We start from the raw sequence: 18,939 nt of genomic DNA, 5'->3' as shown, positions 1-18,939 counted from the left end.
CTTTGAGTGGGGGGAGCCCCACACCCACTGCATGTGGGTCCATGACCCAGGCCTGGCAATCGGCATATCCAGGACCGCTGGCTACACCTGGACAGGTGGTACCTGCACAAGAGACTGAAATTCCTGCCCCCCAAGCCTGTGTCCTCACAGGGCATAGGGCTTCTTCTTCCAAGAGAAAGGGGCACCCTTTCTAACTGACGCCAAGGTACCTCAAGGGGAAATCCTGGCCATGAACAAATCCCCTTGACCCCAGTGTTTGGGTCAGAGATGGGCATGTGACCAAGTTGGATCAACCAGGTGAATTCTGAGAAATCTGCAGATGCCACCAGGAAGAGAAGGTCTTCCCTCTGAGGTTGCTGTGTTGGCAGGTGGCATCTCCCCCGAGTGAGGGAAGAGGAAAAGAACAGTACTGTAAGGCTGGGAGAAACTGAGTAGAGTCCCCGCATCCAGCCCTACCTGAGGCCCACCCCATCCCTGGGGCTGTTTAGTTCTATGAACCCACACATTTTCTTTTTGCTTACATCTCTTGGAGTTGAGTTTTCTGTCCTTGCAACTTTAGGACCCTGTCCGACCTTGCATCAGTGTAGTGGTACCCACAGGGCAGCCGTGAAAATTGGATGAGAGCTGCCTTTGAAAAGCACTTTGTTGTTTTTAAACACTTTATGCATATGAAGGGCTGCTGGAGGTGCTGGTGGCTTGTCCCCTCCCCAAAGGGGGTTTCAGTTACTCACAGCAGCTCTCTTTCAAATGAGTGATTTTCTCCTTTCCTATTTTTCCTCTTGAAAAATGACAAATTGAAGCACTTGATTTTCCTCCTCCAAGCCAATTAATGTGGACGTGCTCAGCGCCGATGCTGGGCTGTGAAAGACAAGTCATTTATATCAATTAGCAAAGCACACATGAACTTTATGGCTGTGCGCAGACTCCAGGGGAGGCTGTCCTTTGAGAAGGGAAGCCCAGTGGGGAAGCCAGGGGTGAAGACCCCATCAAGAGCACGTGGAAGGTGTAGGATTTGGGGGCCATTAGGGTTGTGTTGTGATGGCATTTGGGTCCAGCCACTTCTCCTTCCCTCAAAGTCCCCACGGAATTTCCAGACACAGCCATACCTCACTGTTAGCAGAGGTTTTGTTCCCAAACCTCAAGGCGGACGCCATATAGACAGGCTGGAATGTCGAGTCTATCTCCAAAGTGTGCCTGAACCCCTGTATGCCTTCCTAGGCCAAGCCCCAGGCTAAAGTCACTGTCCTTAGCTGCTACCTATCCCTTTTGCATCCATTCAAACAAACACTTAGGGAGCACCGCTGCCTAGCAGCTACTGTTCTATGTGCTGATATTACAGAAGTAAGCAAGATAAACACAACTCCCTGCCTTCCTAGCACTGTCCTTGGCACTCTGTAGACTGGACGAGATATGGGAGAGATCTGTTGTCTCAAGGAACTTCGGGTTTCTAACTGGAGTTCCGTTTACTCAAATGAAGTCCTTATAGAATTAGGTATGGGTGAGTCAGGCAGAGAAACAATGTTCACAGAAATTAGATTAAACAAAGAGGACAACTGGAGCCATCCACTAAGGCCTGACCTGGGCCCTGTTGACAGAGTCTTGGCAGGAAAGGGGCAGACACCACACCTGGCCCGGAGAACATGCTGAGGGAAGGCTTTCGCTTTTGGTGTTTGATTTCTGTTTTAATTGATGTGAAAGGGATTCCAGGCAGGGACTAGAAAAAATCCCTGCCCTCTCGAGCTGACGTTCTATTTGAGAGGAAGACAAACAGCAATAGAGGTATGTAAGAAAGATGTCAGACAGTACAAGGTCTATGGGGAAAAAAATAAAGGACAGAAGAGAGGGAGGCTGTGTTACCAAGTCCAGGTTCATACTGCTCACCCTGTGACAGGCCAATAAATCGAGAGTCGAGTTGCTGGGGCAAAAGGAATAGCAACTTTATTCGTAAAGTCGGCAGCCCAAGATGGCGGACTAGTGTCCCAAATAACCATCTCACCCGAGTTAGAATTCAGGCTTGTTTTATACTAAAAGGGGGTGTGGTTGCTTGTTGCAGACTTCTTGGTGTTGGAATCCTTTGTTCTCATGGTCATCAGAATTCAGGCTTCTTTTATACTAAAAGGGGGTGTGGTTGCTTGTTGCAGACTTCTTGGTGTTGGAATCCTTTGTTCTAGTGGTCAGGTCAGGATGTTCCAATAAACCTCCAACAAGACAAATGTTACTCTTTGTTTTGCAACTTTTATCTCCAAAGGAATGGAAAAGTGCTACACCTTTAAAGGTCAGAGCCTTGCGAATGGGCTAGCCTGTATATTTCAGGCTCTAGGAAACATTCTTAATTTGTAGCAAAAGCAAAAGAATACAAAGGTTAAAGTAAAAGAAAGATCCAATAAGGAGTCTGATTTGTTCTTCCCTATTACAGCTGCAGTGACAAACTGGGAGATCAGGGCCGGCTTCACAGAGGGGGAGACATGTAAGCAAAGACCTGAGGGAGCTGATGGAGGGGGCCAGAGGACACTGGGAAAGACCTTTCCAGGCAGAGGGAAGAGCAAGGACAAACTTTCCAAAGGGGGAGCATGTCTGGTGCATGGGAGGAAGTGTGACTGGAACAGAGGGAGTGAGGGGAGCGTTCTAGGAGCTGGAGTCAGAGGGGCAGGGGCATGAGGAAGGATGTGTGGGCCCTGCGGGCCCTTGTGGATACTTGGCTTTTGTTGTGAGTGAGGTGGGAGCCATGGAGGGCTCTGAGCAGGGGAGGCATAGCCTGACTTGCATTTTCGATGGATCCCTGTGGCTGTGAGTAGAGAATAAACTGTAGGGGGTGGGGAGGGCAGAATTAGGCAGAGTGTTGGAGGGGTTACCACAATTATCCAGGCAAAATGCTTTAGGAAGGAGGTTTGGGGTGGGGTACGGATGAGGTGTCTTGACCTTGCCCCTGAATAATTCTTAGGAATTAGAAAGTAGGTAAGGGGAGGTAGAAAGAGGCCTGGACTCTCTGTGGGTTTTGAAAAGCTCATGGGATCCCTGCTTGCAGGGACCTTGGGGTGGTGTGTGTTTGTTTCTGCATTTACTCATTCCTTCACGTTGGAATTCATCCATTTATTCCAGACCTGTGAGAGGCTTTGAATCCAGACGGGCCTGAGTTCAATTCCTGTCTCCACCACTCCCTAGTCGGATGTCTCTGACCTCCCCGGGCCTCAGTTTCCACATCTGTAAAATGGGGAGCACGCAGTACTTGCACCTAATGGGTTGCTGGGAACTCCCAGTGAGATAGTGCATGAGGAGTGCGTTTATCCCAGCGTGGAGCAAACCTTCAACACAATGGAGCTTACTTTTCCTTCCTCTCTCCCTCCCTCCCAAATGTCCATCTTTCCTTCCTCCCTCTTGTCTTTACCTCACTCGATTAGGCTATAGATTCCAAGAGTGCAGTGATTTTTATCTGCCGTGTTGTTGTTGTTCAGTGTTTTATCCCCAGTGCCTGGAACCTTGCTTGGCACAGAGCAGGTGCTCCACAAACATCTGGTGAATGGATGGATTCCCTTCAGTCCTGAGCAGATGGGAAGCACCCCTGGGGGCGGAGCGGCAGGGTAAATTCTAAATTCCAGAAAAGTAAATCAGAGTGGGGGCGACAGACAAGTGCACGGGGACCTTGTTCTACAGTCTCGGAAGTCCCACAAACGAGCGTTGATGAAATGTTTAATGTCTTCTTCAGCTCGTGTGCAAGGTGTAGGTCAAATTTATGGGCCAGAGAGAGTCGTATTTTTAATCTGCTCTATGTAATTTTTATTGCCTTAGGGCCCATTGTGTAATCAATATACTCTTTATATAAATATATGTCTAGGAGCGTATTTTTATTGTTTCTGATATTTATGAATATCTACCAAGGCCTCTTGGCCTGGGAGTGTGGCAGTGCCGGGGGGTGGGGGGGAGATCCCTGGAGTGGGACCCTCACAGCCAAGTTAACAGGAAGGCTTCTGATTTAAGGAGCATCTACGCGGTCCTGAGTCAGCCACCCACGTGTGTGATGTGATTTCACTGAATCCTCAGGACAACCCCAGGGGGAGGATCCTGCCACTCTTTCCTTTTTCTTAATTGGAGATAATTTTACTTTTTATTATCATTAAAATTAAAACAACTGCTACTGCTTCCATTTCCTCCAGTGGAGGAATCTGAAGAGCAGAGGCTCTGGTGATTTTCCCAAGGTCACGCAGCCCTTAAGGTCAAACCTGGACCTGACCCCACATATACCCTGACTTACTCCAAAGCCCAGGCTTTGCATCAGCTTTTGTCATGCTCTTGGGCCAGATAACTCATTCCAAACAGCCTCCTAAACTCTAGAAAGACAAGGATTTACGCACGTGAATAAAAGGTTTAAGGTCTGTTCTGGCCCGTATGTCAATTGTGTGTCATATTTATGGTTCCAGAAAGTTATCTTTTTTGTGTATATTTTTTATCATACCGCGGGGCCCTTGATACAATAAGTGTTTTATAAGGCTTGGAGGATAATTTTATTCCTTTTCAATATTTACAGAGGTTCAAAGTTGTAGCTTTGCCTTTAAGGCAAATTGACACAACATGGTCCTATCTGCGACTTGTTTGATGCTAAGCCCTTGGTTAGAAAACAACCTCCAAGAAGGACCTTGGGCCTTTGGCGGGCGCGAGTAGTTTTCTGATGACCCTGGAAGGAGGCAGTGTCCAAGGGCAGAGCATGGGGAGGAGGGAGGACATTTAAGTGGAAAAAAAGCCCCAGTGAGTGGGCCAGCAGGGCTGCCTCGGGGCTCAGAGAAGACCCCCGTTCCTGTGAACCAGGAACTGCAGAGCAGACCTGGGTGAAGAGACAGCACTGGGCCAGGCCTTGAAGGGCAAGTGGGGCCTCAGGAGACGGAGGAGATGGGGGCAGAGCTTCCCCAGGGAACCATTTGACATTATCCATGTGACAGTTGCCACTGTGGAAAGGTTTCCTTCCCTCCCAAGATGCTCTGGTTGACATCCCCGAGCTCTCAGGAACTCAGGTTTCACTCTGTTGTTTCTTCCATAAATCTTCCCCAGACATTCTTGGACTGGAGACTGAAAAGACAGAGCCTAAATCCATGGAGGCATGACGATACTCTTTGCCTGGAGGAGGGAGAGTCTAATGAAGCCCTTGTTCTAACTCAGCAGGTGTCAGCGGGGGACCAGGGTGGGCACTGGCTCCTGGCTGGCTCTGGTGGAAGCTGCTACTGGGGAATTGTGTCCTATAATTGGACAAAAGATTCCCACCATCAGGCAAGGAGGCCAGAGGGGGCATACGTGTGTATGGATGTCTGTGTGGGCATGAACGTGTGTGTGTTTGTGCAGGCTATATATTCATCAAGTATTTAATTTTTTCGGGCAATATTTACCAAATACCTACTGTGTACCTCGGATTGCACTAGATCCTTAAGATTCAGTGGTTAAAATGGCAGACAAGAGACAGACAACACTAAGTAGCATCGACTAATAAGGGATAAAGTTAATTTTAGGATGTCATAAGTAAGGAGGGAAATTAACCAGGCAGTGTTCTGAAGGTTAAGGAGGGAGCAGGGGCACCCACCCATAGACGGGAGGGTTGTGGAGGCTGTGATGATGCTGTAGGATGCAAACCCGTCCAGATGTTTGCCTTCAGCTCGGACCCTTCTCATAGCTTCAGGTGCTGAGCTCCAGACACCAACTCAACATCTCCCCCGAGGTCCATTCTGACCCCAGGTCCATGTGGCTGAAGGGAAGCTCCTGTTTCTCTTGCTCTCAAAACCGCCCTTCCCCCCGACCCCTGCAGTCTTCCCCAGTTCAGACTGTGGCCCCACTATCTACTAAAAGATGGAAGGAGCTAGTATGGGAAGAGCCAGGGAAGAAGCATCCCAGATACAGTGCGCAGTACGTGCAAAGGCCCTGGGGCAGGCAAGACCTTCCTGGAGTGGAAGAATAGAGAGAAGGTCAGGCACAGCCAGGCCAAGGTGACCCCCCTGGGAGGGAGGGAGGGAGGCAAACCACCACCCTCCCCGTCCTGCTGGCCTCCTGCTGGGGCTCTCCACTAGCGGACCAGACACAAAGCCAGAGCAAGAGCCCGGTGGTGTGGGCCACCTCAACCGGCCTTGCGGGTCACAGAGCAAGGCGAGGCGGGGAGAGTGGACGTGGAGGACAAAGGGGACACGGGTGGCACAGGCCTGCAGCCAAGGCCGGGGCCCTGGCACTTATTCTGAGTTAGGTGGGGAGCCACAGGGCGCAGTGAGCGGACAGATGACAAGGTCAGATTTGCATGTTTGAAGCGTCATCTCACCGCTGTGGGGACAGTGGACTATAGAGGGCCACTGAGGCCGGTGGGGAGGCGTCTGCAGGGTCCAGGGAGAGGTGAGGTGGCTCGGACTACCTGGGGGCTGGGAGGGGGGCCTGTCCTGGGGTCAACGCAGAAAGGCCACACTGAGGGCTTCCCGGTGGCACAAGGACCAGGGATGGGCTCAGGCTCGTCTTGAACTTGAGTGGTGGCTCAGTCGTGCAGAGAACCAGCCTGGACGCCTGTGCAGATGGGGGCGGGGTTCAGGCGTCACGAGACGGTGGGAGTCGGAGCTGGAGCCTGACCCAGAGCCCCTCTCGCCCTGTGCCTCCCGAGAAAGTCCATCTCTGGCCTCGGAAGCAGCAGCCGCAGAGGGAGTGAGGCGCCCCCCGACGGCTGTGCCAGGGCAGCGCTGCCCTCACGTTTCCCCTGCCGTCCAACAGCAGGAAACGCGCTAGGGCGCGAGCAGGCGTCCTGCTGGAGGAAGGATGGCTCCCGAGAGCCACCTTTGCCTCCCGCCCCTGCCTGAGAGTCACTAGAACTGGCCTGCACCGAGCGAGACTCCACCCGCGGAGGGACGGCAGGCCGGACCTAGGTCCTCCCTACGGGCTGCACTGGCAGGGCCACCCCTCAGCCCCCAGGCCCGGCAGCCTCGCCGAGGGCCGCCCCGCCCTGCAGGAAGGTGACCCGCTGCACTGCAGCGTGGACTGGAGCGGCACCGTCCGCCTGACAGCCCAGCCCCACCCCTTGCCGCCTTGTGACCCTGAGGAGTCGCCTCCCCTCTGAGGACTCAGTCTCCCCATCTGTAAAAAGATACATCTGATACTTTATCGTCAGGGCAACAGAGTCACTTTGTCAACGTGTGAGCGAGACGCGTCCTCCGCGCGGGTCCAGTTTCCTTGTCTGGAGTCTCTCCAGTGGAGCTTATGGGGAGGGGGGAACCCCCAAACGCTGCCCTCACAGTCTCACCGCAACCTTCTCTGAGCCCACAGCCCGCCTGGGGACAAGCCTGGCCTTGCGGGATCTTCGTCCCACTCACACCTGGAGGAGACGCTGGGCAGAGATGTGAGCAGAGACGGGATATAGCTCCGAACACACCTGAGTGCATGGCCTCCCTCTGGCACTCACTGGCTGTTGTGACCCGGGATGGCTGTGTGACCTCCCCCTCCGAGCCTCGGGGTGCTGCTCTGTGAAACGGGGATGATGGAAATATCGACCCCACAGGGTGGAGGGGGCCGATGCGTATAAAACTGCCTGGTACACAGCAGGCACTTAGAAACAAGCGGGTGTCCTGGTCCTTCCCTCCTGCCAGGAGCCCCCGTGGAGGCAGAAGTGATAGCAGAGTCTGCATCTGCCCTTGGTCAGTTACACGAGGCGACACAGCAGAGTGAAATGCACCTGCTGGCTGTATTAACGGCTCAATAAGAGTGTTATTCAGAAGGAGATAAAGTGGCTTGGTCCCGCGCTGCAGCAGTGACAGAGGTGAGAAGAGAATGCATTCGGGGTACTTTCAAGAGGAGGCCTGCGTGATTGGATGGAATGTGGAGTGTGTGAGAAACGGGGAGTCGCTGGTGGGATGTGACAAGCCAGAAACATACCTGCTAGCTTTACTTTTGTCATTGACAACTCCCAGAACTGTACTAGCCCCTAGCAAGAGCCCCAGGGGGGTTGGGGTTGGGGTCCCGGCAGGGGCAGGATGCATTTCCTGCTCACCCAGCTGTATGGACCTGCGTTCAACCCACAGCCTGACTTACGTTCATACCTGTGGGACAGGAGTGTCACTAGGGTGGGGACAGAGTCCCTTTCTTCCTTGTGTCCCCAGCACCCAGCCCAGCCCCAGCCCCGGGGTGCACACACACTGTCTCCACGTGGCACATCCAGTGAGGGGTCTGGAGGCCACATCCCCCCAACCCCAAGACTGAGAGGTGGCGCCACCCCACCCCCGGCCGCTGCCTGGGGCCCAACAGCTGCCAGGTATTTCCTCGGCCCCAGGCATGTGTCTGCCCAGACTCCACAATCCCTGACCCTTGGGGGCTCAAGTGTCAGTTGTGCCCGATGAGAGAGGGAGGTGGGGGATGGCAGAGTGAGAGAGAGAAGACGGGCAGAAAATCCTCGGAGGCCCTGGACAAGGCCCCCGTTCGGCAGGTGTCGGGGCCCGTGGTGCCCCGTGACAGGCCCCACCACCAACTCAATTACATTTACCGAATGCTCGATGTGCAGGGGCCACGGCTGGGCATCCCAGGGGCAAATCTAGCCCTCGAGTGTGTGAGGGGTAGAGAGTGTTCAACACTCAGACAACAGGTAAAGACCCAGACACGGCAGATCAGGACAGATGCCAGCCATAAATAAGTGGCAGGCCCAGGCAGGTGTGCCCAGGCGACACCAGCTCTGGGCGTGCACAGCCCTGGTGTGCAACACGTAGGGCTGCACACATGGCATCGCTTGCCAGATTTTAAAAGTCAGGAGATTTGGGGTCCAGTAAGTAACTCTCAATTCATTGTCCTGCCCAGCGATGATCGACTGAAGCTGAGGGGTCAGGATGGGACCCGTGGCCCCTAGCCACTCCCAACCCAGCTTCACTTGTTCCTATAACCCGCAGGTGCTTGTGGATATTTGACTTGGGACCCCTGGCCTATAAGGGGTTCAGTCTGATGGGGCATCTAGAAATGGACAATTCAGGGAGTGTGATCTGTGCTGGAAGGGGCTGGGCAGGGGGCTGTGGGGCACAATGAGGTATCTAATCTAGCTTGGGGAAATCAAGGGGTGCTTCCTGGAGGAGGTGTTGCCAGTGCTGTCTAAAAAGAGTAGCAGTGGGGGATGTATCGGGGAGGGTGCATTTGGCTGCAGGCACAGGATTCTTCACCAACAGAACCTGAACTCTAAATGAATGAGATGACTGATCCCATGTCTTGAGGAGGACAGAGGTGAGTTCCCGGGACCCCTGAGCTCCTCCACTGCCACCAGCAGCATGTACCCTCGTCTCCCCAACATCCACCACCAGGACTGAATGAGCGGATGGAGTCACAGGCTAATGAGGGAAAGCCCTGTGTTACCAATTTTGTTCTAACTCCAGCCCTGGGATCTCCCTTCTCCACGGAGAACACCCCTCCCCTCACCCCCGCCCCCAGGATGCCTGATTTACAAGTGAGCTTTCCCAGAGTGGGGACCAGGGGTTTGGGACAAGATGTGGCAGATAGAAGGTATTCAGTGAATTTTAATGATAATAACAACAAGCGGACACAAAACACTGACCTTAGGCTGGGCCCTGTTTTAAACATCTTGCATGTAATGACTCACTAATCCTCGAAACAACCCTGTGAGTCAGATGCCGGTAGCACCCCATTTTATAGCTGGGCTAAATGAGGCACAGAGAGGTGAAGTTCAAGGTCATCCAGCCAGCAAGTGGTGAACCCACACTTTGAACCCAGTCATCTGGCTCCAGAGTACTGGTCCTCACCCCTTCAGCCATCGATGGGGGAGCACAGAATGGAGAGTGAGGGCCTCATTTGTCTACAGCACCTGGGAAGCCCTTGTCAGAGCCACTTTCAGAGACCTGTGTCCACCCACCTACCAAGGCATCCAGGAAGCCAGGTCCCCAGTGTCCCTGCCTGTCACAGCCCTTGCCCTAAGTGCCCAGTTCTGGGAAGCAGTCCCCTGCCGGGAAGCTTCAGCTGACAGAGTATTGATCAGAGCTCGATGGGAGCCTTGAACTGCCCGGGCTTCCTGCTAGACCTCTGTGACCCTCTGCTCCAGGAGACCGTCCTCTCAGGGCCAGGGGAGCATTCTGGAGGCTTCTGTAGGAGGCAGGTGGGCACAGCAAGAGGACCCCAGGGGAGTCAAGACCTGGGATTCTGCCCTGCCACCATCTGGGCCCCAAAGGTGGCATTCTTACTTTTCAGTCTTTATTATAAGTAATTAATAGGAGCAGCAATTTACTCTCTGTGCTTTACAAATGCCTGGAGTCCAGGGGCAGGAACCCGCAGGGCCTGGATCTCATGCTGCTGGGGCTGCAGCCCACACCAGGGTCGCCTCCCTCTGCCTGTGCCCTCTCTCCGCTGCCCTGCCAACACCCAGGTTCTGTCCGGAGCCACATGCAGGGGATCACGAGGGGCTCAACCAGTCACAGGAGCCACCCCAGGTCTGTGATTGGTGGGCAGTGACGACACCTGACCAATGAGTGTAAAGGGCATCCTCCGGTTCTGGGACACATTTGTCTTGTAAGGAGAAAAAGGATACAAAACAAAACAAGAAGCCACGAGCGCTTTTTTTCTTTTTTTGCCCCACCTCTTTGTTCCTGCTGTGCGCACTGTCGTCCGCCCCCGTGTCCCAATGTCCCGCCTCTGCCCTGGCCCATCCCCATCATTCCCTTGAACCCTGCAGTGGCTCCTCCTGGGCTCCCCGCGAGGGAGACTTAACCCCCGTCCCCCACCCAGGTCCCTCCTGTGCCGGGATATCCCAGCTCCCATCTTGATCAGAGTAAAAGCCAAACCCCTCAGGACGCCCCAGGGGCCGACCTCGCCTCTCCCACTCTTCCCACTTGGTACCTGACACCTGGCCCTGCAGCCCCTCTGCCTGTCCAGGTGGTGCCACACCTTGCCCTGCCCTCTGCCTGGAGCCCCAGCCCCTGCATCCGCCCGGCTCCCCGCAACTCCCCCGGGTCTCTGCTCCCGGGTCACCTTCCCCAGGTCCCCTCCGACCTCCGTTGCTGAAATAGCACCCCTGTTACTCCCTGCTCCCTGCCCCGACATTTTTTAAAGATTTATCCCGATCTGACATTTTATATGCGATTGTTTACTTGTTAAATGTCTGTCTCCTGTCATTGAAATACGAACTCCAGGAAGGCAGGCATTTAAGGCTTTCTTTCCCACTGCTGTATTCACACGTGCCTAGAATTAGCACCTGATACTTAGGAGGAGGTCAGCAGACAACCGTGCAATAAATGAAGGGAGGAAAATGAATAGAGAGGGAGCAGGCTGCTGGTGGGAGCCCTGGCGTTGCTGAAAGATAAACTGAGGCATATAAAACTTTCAAGTGTTTATTTGAGCAAACACGGATTAAATGCATCAGCCCCGAACCCAAGAGCAGTTAGGAGCGCATCCTTCACAAACAGGAGCTGGGAGGGGTTTTTCTAGGAAAGACCCAGAAGCAAAGCAAGGGAGTGATTTGATTGGCTGTGGCTTAAGCAGTTGCAGCATTGGAAAGCCTAGTTGGCTGTTGTGATTGGTTGTTCTTAGGTTTCATTTTTCTCCGATTCCAGGCTCACTGACTCTGGCTTAGGTTTTCATTTGGTACATGGGTGACAAGACATCAAAGTCACCTCAGGCTAAGGGCCTCCTTGTTTAATTACTTTACCAGCATCATAACACTGGTATGGAGCCTATTATGTGCAGGCATCTCTCTGAGGGCTCTACGTCTTATTCATTCATATACTATCCATTCATTCATTGATTAGTTCACCCAAATGAGTCTTTACTGAGCACCTACTATGTGCCAGCAATTATTATGGGCACTAGAGGTAAAGCAATGAGCAAAACAGGCAAAAATCCTTTTATTCAGGGACTTTATTGTTCGTGGCAGACGCCAGACAAAGAGCAAGAGAGAGAGAAGCACAACACACGGTGTGTCCGATGGGGGTCAGGGCCGTGGAGAGAACTGAGCGGGGGAGGGGCGAAGAAGTATCAAGGGGCCGGTTTGGGACCTTAAATGGGGTGGCCAGGGATACTCTCACTCAGAAGTGATTTTTGAGTCAAGACCTCAAGGAGGCTGTTGGCTCCTTCCCACAACCCTAGGAGGGAGAGTCCACAGTCATCCTTATTTCCCACGTGAGGAAAGTGAGGCTCAGAGGGGGTCAGTGACTACCCCACAGCCACACAGCCGCTGAGGGACAGAGCCGGTTCCGGCCCCTGCAGACTGGCTGTGACTCAGCTCCTCCGCTGTCTCCCTCAGACCCTCGGGGTGCTCCAGGTCTGGGGGTGTCCTGGGCTGCATCTCCCCCCTCCCCCAGCTCTGGGGCGCTGCAGCAGCTGCCAGGAAGGAGCGGAGGACCCCGCACGCTTCCCCCCGGGGCTCTTCTCCCTCCATCCACCCAGTTGTCTGACAAGCAGGGAAGAAAGATATTGGAGAACACAGCTAGAATTCATTTCAATACGAATTCTGGAACCTCATTTTCAGCAGATAATGAAATTACTTTTCAATTACAAACAGAATATGTGTGCATTCCCCTGAGTGGGCTCAGGCGGGTGTGGAGGGGAGAGAAATGAAGACAGCTAAGCAGGAAGGGGCCAGGCTGGCATTTCCCGCCCACTTTCCCGCACGTCAGAATCAACACGGGCCGCCCTGCTGGGGCCCAGCGAGAATGGTCCCTTCCTCCGTCATGTCTGAAGGTCGTGAGCGTGTCCAGGTGCCCCTCCTGCCCGGTCACTAGTCAGACCCCTCAGATCTTCCCTCGGGCTCTGTTCCACGTGGGCAGCACATCCGCCCCGCAGCCCGCCCCCTCCTAAGGCCTGCAGCAGCTCCAGAGGGAGCACCGCCGAGTTTCAGCCAAAACGGAAAAGCAATCACTCTGAGGTCAGCGCTGTCAGATGGGCTCAGGCTCCGGCCCAGAGGGGCGTCCACAGTGACGGAGCGGGTCCCCCTGGCCCAGGGGCGTCTGAAGCCAGTGGAGAGCCCGCCCCAGTGTGCGGTCCCTGCAGATGGAGGGACCGCAGACCTTCCTTCCCGGAGACGCGGATCTGCAGTGGCGCTGGCAGACGATGGACCGTCCCCTCCCGCTCACTCCCTGGGAGAGCCCCTCCCTGCGCCCTTGACCTGGGCCGCCCCTGGCTGGAGTGTCCAGGCTGCAGGCCAGGTCAGTGCTGAAGGGAGACTCCCAGGGGGGCAGCCAGCAAGTGCTTCCTGGGGACTGTCACCAGCTCTGGCCACCAAGTGACTGAGGCAGGATGGCCTGGTGGGCAGACCCTACAGCCAGAGGGAGCCTGTGCAGATCCTGGCTCCGTGGCTGCCCGCTGGGGAGGGTTGAGCAGCCCCTGCATCAGAGCAGCCTGGCCCTGGGCGGGGAGGGGACATCTGAGAGGAGCTAGCCCAGAACCACCTGGGAGGGACGGGCACAGATGGTGACAGCGACCCCAAGTGGCCCTGCCCCTCAGAGCCACCCTCGTCCCTGAAAGCACCTTCTGTCGGCTTCCTGCTCATCCTCGACCCTCCGCCCTTGTGGCGGGACCCGGGGTCCCAGTACAATGTGCTCCACGAGCAGATGGCGGCCCCCAGGCCCCGTGTCATGTCCCGCCTGCCTTTCACATGAAAATGGGGGGAGACAGCCAGACAGATGTCCACCAAGCTGGCCTGGCTGGGCAGTGGGGACGCGAAGCCGCGTCCACACCAGATGCCTGGAGTGGCCCCTGGACAAACGGCCTCTGGTCGGTGCTTCTCCCGCCCGTGGCCTCGCTCCCTCCCAGCCCTGTCCATCCTCTACCCAGAAAAATCACACCTGTTTCCTCCCCCTCCCCCAACCCCAGCCCCGCCTCTGAGGCCACAGGATGGGATCACCCAGTGGGCTGGACTGGCTGGGGCCCGGTGAGTGTGGGCAGGGCCTCCCATTTTGAGGGGATACCCAGTGCCCACGGCATAGTGAAGAGCAGAGCGGGCATCTCTGCTGGAGCAGAAGCAGCGCCCAAGGAGGGACTCCCACCTGAGCCCATCACAAGCCCCTCCTCTGCTCCCTCACAAGACCCCGGGGCAGTGGGGAAGGGGGTCACCCTACTGTTCATTCGTTCATTCAAGTGCTGTGGGGGTTCCCCAACCAGAAGGTGAGGATGACAACAGTCCCCACTGAAGGGCAGTTGGAGGATTAACCCGAAGGTGCTGGGAGCCCCGGGCGGGGCCTGGCTCAGAGGGCGCGGTCGCTAGTGTGTCCTTTCAGGCTGGGGTGCTCCCGGGTGCCGTGGGAGCCACGGGCGGTTCTGAGCAGGGAGGACAAGATCAGATTTAGGTTCCAAAGGGATCCCTATGGCTACACGGAGAGCGCAGTGCAGGCGGCGAGGGCGGGGGCAGGAGCCCAGCAGGCCCCTGCCCACGGAGAGCAGCTGCCAGGGGAGCCTCCCGCCGGCCTAGCTCGAGCCGGGGTGGCAGAGCCAGGCACAGCCGGCTCTACCCTCCACACTGCAGCCAGGGCCCTGCCCGCCACCTTGAACCAGCTACTGGCACCCCCACCAGCCCACCGGGTCCCCGAGAGGAGGCCTGGCCTGTGTTCCCAGAGAGCCCTCAAAGTCACTCACCCCCAGAGTGTCTGCAGTGTAAGGGCCCCCCCCCCCAGTGCGGGGTTCTCCTCACGCAGGGTCTAGCTGCTCCTCAGTGGTGGCCAGCACAGGGCCGGGTCTGGTCACAGCCATCCCCAGTTAAGAGGTGCTATAGGATGCTTCTTGTCTAAGAACTTCCCCAGAGCTTCGTGCCAGCGCTATACAAAGGAGAAGAGAGTTCATTCTACTCCCCCAAATCTACAGACTCTGTGTAGAGAGGTGAAAAAGCAAAAGACGGGATCCCTGCCCTGAAGGATCCTCAGTTTCCTCATCTGCTAAACGGGCTTAGGGAGAAGACAAGGGTCACTCAAGAGCAATGAGAGAATTCTGCTGGGCTTGTGCACCTGGAGGTCAGTGGGGATGGGGCTTCCCTGCCCGCCTCGGGAAAGTCACCCCCAACCCCCATCATTAGTCCCTGTTTTCTCACCCTGTGATGAAGCCCTTATCCCCGCCCGCCCATTTCCTCTACCTTATGTCTCCAGATCACTGTGAAATTACCTTTTTTATTTGTTTATTTACTTTTTCTCTAGTTTCCCCCAAAAATGTGAGTCCCTGAGAGCAGGGAACTTGCTTGTCCTGTCCACTGATGGATTTCCAGGGTCCAGATCAGCGAGTGCCTGGCACATAGTAGGGCTTCAGAAATATCTGTTGAGTGAATGAATGAATTGGGAGGTGAATGAATGAATAAGTGGGCTTTATGTGACCTTGGCCCTGCTCGCTCTCTGGACTCACTGCTCGGCACTTTTCCTCTAAGTCACTCTGGCCACACCAGTCTTCACAGTTTCTCAAATGCCCAGAAATACCCCTGCCTCAGGACCTTTGCTCTTGCTCTCCCCTCTGCCTAGAAAGTTATCCCCCTAGTTATTTCTCATGGCTCCTACCCTCACCTCCTTCAGGTCTCTGTATATAAATGTCACCAACTGACTACCTACCTAAACCAGCAACTGGCCCCACCTCCTGGCATTTCCTCCCCTCCTCTCCATCCTTTTGCTTTGTTTTCTCCATAGCACTTGCCATCTTCGAATGCACTGATTTCTCTGTTTTGCTTATTGCCTCTTACTCCTCACAGGCAGGCCTGAGTGCCTGGCACATAGCCGGTGCTCAGTAAATATTTATTTACTGCATGAATGAGGCCATTGGAGGTCAGACAAAGGAGCATTCCCTGCAGGTTGGGATAAGCAGAGAGGGCTTCCTGGAGGAGGGGACTTGAGATGGGGTTGATGGGACTAAGAGAGACAGAGTCTAGATAGAAAATTCCAGATAGAACCAACGAAATACTAAAAACCAAATGCAGTTTCTGGGGCCATGAATAAGGGTACCACAGGCCCAGTCTCAGGTTATTTTGTGCTTTCTAAGGGGCTCAGATCTCATGCAGGCTGGTGACAGTTCTTTGGCAATTAATTCAATGTTTTATTCATCCTTGAATTCTTTAAAGCTGCAAATCAAACAGTCACTGGGTGCTTTGCTAACCATGTTCCCGGCTCTTGTGTTGCAAGTAACTGTGCTTTTTTGCATACCAAGCAGACCTTTCTCTGTCCCCGGAAAATGAATTTCTCCTGGTGTTCATCACTCTAATTGCATCCACAGCGAGCCAGACCAAATATGTTTCCATCCTGATTCGCATTATGCAAAACCTTAATCTCCCCAAGTTTCCTAAATCGCTGTGAATGATTCACAACCTCCCAATACCTGGAAATGCACTGTTTGATCTGCCAATCCATACAAATTAGATTTATTGGAGGGAAATAAAGGAGCCTTGATACCATAAACTATCAGGAAATAATCACCCATGTGCACGTGTACCCCATAAATTAGCTACCTAGGAGGAAAATTGGGCAGCTGACCAAGCGCCTGTTGCTGAATTTATGTCCTCAGTGCAATTATCAAAATAAGGAGGACGACAGACTTCTGTCTTCACAGAATTATGTGCAATCGAGTGGGAGGGGGGCAGTCAACCCTCACATTCCCTGAACTGCGGGTAATTGGCCTAAGGAAGGCCCTGGAAAGACAGCAGGGATGCAGGATGCCCAGGGCTGTGGCATGACCCCAGCATAAGGAATGTTGGCTCTGTGCTCTATTTGCTGTGTGACTTTGAGGAAGTCATGTACCTTCTCTGAGCTTTAGTTTCTTCACCTGCCAGTGTGGAGATCACAACATAACAGACCATGTTTGTGAGGAAAAGCTGAGGTCTTGGATGGAATCATTTTGGGGTGTCTTCTCTGTGCCAGGCTCTGGCCCATGCTCTTGGGGGGAGTAGAGGAAAAAGGCAGGCTAGGCCCCCACCTTCAGAGCTTAGAGAAAGCAGACCGGGGAGCAAATTCACAGCCTGGAGGAGCTCAGACAATAAAAAGTGAGGTGGTGTATTGTCTTTATCCTATAACGCACTTCTAGTTGGATTTTCTATTACTTGCAGCCCAAAGCAGTCCACCTGCGATAGTCAGAACTACTTTGCCCTTGTGCACAGTCCCTTCCATTAGGTGAGCAAAGACTTTGTAATTTACAAAACACCAGGACTTGGTATGTCTGAACCCCTGTGAGGTGTGGGTTATGATCCCCATTTACAGACAGGAACACTGAGGCCAAGGAAGAGCCAGAAGGACTTGCCCAGTGTCAGATGCACATCAATGGCTAAGCTGGGACAGCCCTGGTCCTGTGCTGACCCCCTGTGCAGAGCTCCTCCACCACCCCACACCGCATCTGGGAAGTCTCCTCACTTCTGTGATTTGATGCCTCTTACAGGCCTCCATGCCCTAAATATCCACACACCCCCACCCCCATCACCATCGTTTTACATTCTCATTGTTAAGGTGAATTCCTGGGGTTAAAGAACTACATCCCTGGGCATTCCTTATTGATAACTACATGTGTCACCTAGAGAGAAATGGTACACATCCATTGGCACAAAGCTGTTCTTCAGATTAGGTCTAGAGATGGTAGGATTTGGAAGAAATGGGACAGGTCAGTTTTGGGCAGAGTCTAATCATGGTGCCAGGGTACACTTTCATTCATTTATTTACTCATTCATTTATTTATTCAACAACCACGTGTGCCCTAGATACTGAACACTGCTGTGTACCACAGCAGAGGACCAGCAATGGCTCCTGCCCTCATGGAGCTGGTGAGTAGAGAGAAGACAGCAACTGTATAAACAAGATGATTTCGAGATTTGATATGAGCTATAATGTAATAAGCCCAGGGAATGTGACAGAGAGTGACTGGTGAATTGGCGAGATCATCAGGTTTGGGTTCCCTAGAAGAAGACATCAGGCAAAGATTCCAGGGCAAGGGTGGTTTATTTGGAAGGTGATCCAGGCAACACAGGGAAGAGAGTGGGGAAGCAGGGAACTCTGGGAAACACACACACAAGCAAGTAGAACACATACCTCTGAGTTCCCAGCGGAGGGGAGGGACCTGTGCTATTCGTTCAAGAACTGCTGAGAGGGCTTCCCTGGTGGCGCAGTGGTTGACAGTCCGCCTGCCGATGCAGGGGACACAGGTTCGTGCCCCGGTCCGGGAAGATTCCACATGCTGTGGAGCGGCTGGGCCCATGAGCCATGGCTGCTGAGCCTGCGCGTCCGGAGCCTGTGCTCCGCAACAGGAGAGGCCACAACAGTGAGAGACCTGTGTTTCGCAGAAAACAACTGCTGAGAGTCGTTACTGAGAGCTGCTCTGCTGGGTGGTAAGTCTCTGGCATTTCCAGCCTGCAGAAAGGATAGAAGTGCCTTCCACAGTTCGGGTCAGGGGGAGGTGGCTGGACGTCTGCAGTGCACACTCAAAGTTCTAAGCTTTATGAGAAGGGTACTAGTATCTTCCACGGGGATCTACATCAGATATCTTGGGCCAGGTGCAGGGTCAGCCTTCATTCATTCATTCATTTGTTCACTCAGTGAATACTTTTTTTTCTTTTTTTGCAGTACGCGGGCCTGGGAGGGAAGTGCTTTTATTTATTGCCATTTTACAGAGGAGGAAACAGGCTCAGAATGGTCATGCATGTACCCAGGACCACAGAGCCAGTAAGTAGCAGAGCTGGAATCCGAACCAAGGCCCATCTGACTCCTCATTTCTGGTTCCTGCTGAGGTCACCCTGGGGCACTGGAGGTGACCTGAGGGCTAGGACAGGCTGTAGGGTGCAGATGCCCAGGGGCTGTGTGTTCTACACCCTCTGCCACATCCAACCCTGAGGGTGCCCACCAGGAGCAGCACAGGCTTCAATCTCGCAGCTCCTGGCGACCGGACGGAGGTGACACCCGTGGGCAGGGGGCGGCGTGGTCAGCACAACCCTTCACCCACTCTGCGTTCAGCCAAGCGGGGTTCCTCCACTAATCTCCACGCCTCTTGGTCTGGAATGGACCCCTCCTTGGAGCT

Source organism: Phocoena phocoena, chromosome 15, assembly GCF_963924675.1.
Source record: "Phocoena phocoena chromosome 15, mPhoPho1.1, whole genome shotgun sequence".
Classification (NCBI taxonomy): domain Eukaryota; kingdom Metazoa; phylum Chordata; class Mammalia; order Artiodactyla; family Phocoenidae; genus Phocoena; species Phocoena phocoena.
Note: the sequence above shows the minus strand (reverse complement) of the source record.